The following is a 1,863-nucleotide window of genomic DNA, read 5'->3' on the forward strand; positions in this document are numbered from 1 at the left end:
GAGAGAGAGAGAGAGAGAGAGAGAGGAATATTAGAATGATAACAAGGTCAAAATAAGAAAATGAATAATAAGCAAATCACAAAAAAAATTTCCACTAAAATCACTTGCTATTGCGGAACAGGGTCAATGCAAGGCATGTACAGGCAACTTGTCCACCGACCTAAGTCGCATGAATCACATATGATTTTACATGTGAATTTAATGCAAAATCACATGTGATTTGTTTGTTTTCATGTTCTCTTATTAAGTCATTCTTATAGTTTGAACCCGACTATATATATATATATATATATATATATATATATATTATATTCTTTGTTTGCTAACCATCAAAATAATACAAACTTTGCAAATTGATCTACACTATTTCTGGATTTAATAATTGGCTAATAATTGAGCTGTGGTATAAATGTTATATATGAAACTATAAAGTGGTTTCCTTGGAATGAAATTAGTGAAATGATGGTAAATTTGTAATCTGACTTTCAATCCAATTTAAGGGAACGATAAGAGTATTTTGTGAATATCTATATCAAGCGAAGTAGAAGATCTTCACTGTCTCCATCTCCTACCCACCTTCATTATCGCTTCTCTTATAACCCCGTCAACAATTTAGGCTTCATTTAAACCCTTATTCCTCTTGCAGAAAAAGCTACAACAAGATAGAGGATCTTGTTTACGCATATGTATCTTTTCATCTCCATCTTAATGAAAGAAAAACAAAAAGGATCACGTGGGGTTTTCAGGTAATAGGGAGTAGAAGAACGGTGGTGAAGAGGGGTTGAGGATGAGAACAATGGTAATTGATGGTGGCGGCGGACGACGTTAATTTCATATATGAACAAAGATGAAATATGTTCCGTGTATGAGCAATAGTGATATCATGTTTCATATGTTTTCATTGTTCCATATATGAACAGAGTTTAGTATATGAGATTGATTAGTGAAGTAATAAGAATGTTCAAGATGAAATGAAAGACAATGTGTGATATTCATTAATGATGGTAATGTTCACTCGTGAAACATAAGACATTGTATGAGATTCATTGAGAGAACACAAAGATTTTGTTAATGAAGAAATAAAAATGTTTACCAGTGAAACATGGTAGGGTGTGTAAGATTCATTAAGGAGCCTATAAAAATTCATTAGTGAACCAATAAAATTGTTCACCAGTGAAACATAACATGGTGTATGAGATTAATTAAGGAACTTATATAGATTCATTGGGGGAAACCACCCATGTAATCAAATTAATAATCGTTAAAGATAATCAGTGAGATTATTAGGAAAACTGCCCACATTTAGTTAAATAGAATATATATTATTCTTTTAAATCAATAGAAAAGACAGTCTTAGCCCTTTTCAATTAAATGATTCTCATAGAAGAAAAAACGAAGATGGAAACTAAATGAGTGGTTATGCCCGTTTTGTAGAGTTAGTAGAAATTGGGTGGCAAAAGAAGTTGCCTGTATACAAAGGCTTAATCATTTGATAACTGTAAAATTTGTGAGATCCATAAGATCAATCATAAGCCATTATGTGAAATAATTAAATTTATTTATTAGATAAACGTTAAAGGGTAGTTTAGGGTTTGAGATTAAAGCATTTTTAAAGACTAGAAGGGTATTTGTGCAGTGCAGCGAGATATATCTCGATTTTAATGTTTCGTTTTATTCCATCTCTGTAGATGTTATAATATAATTTTTATGTGGTTTTAAGAAAGGGATAATGTTTTTATTTTTGAATAAAATATAAATTTGAAGATATCATAAAATTTCGAAAATAAATATATCAATACTAATATCAAATTAAGTATTTAAAAGTTCTTGTTTTTTGTGTAATTTATTTAATTCAAATTTTTA

This window comes from Cynara cardunculus, assembly GCF_001531365.2.
Source record: "Cynara cardunculus var. scolymus isolate 2C chromosome LG 2, CcrdV1, whole genome shotgun sequence".
NCBI lineage: Eukaryota > Viridiplantae > Streptophyta > Magnoliopsida > Asterales > Asteraceae > Cynara > Cynara cardunculus.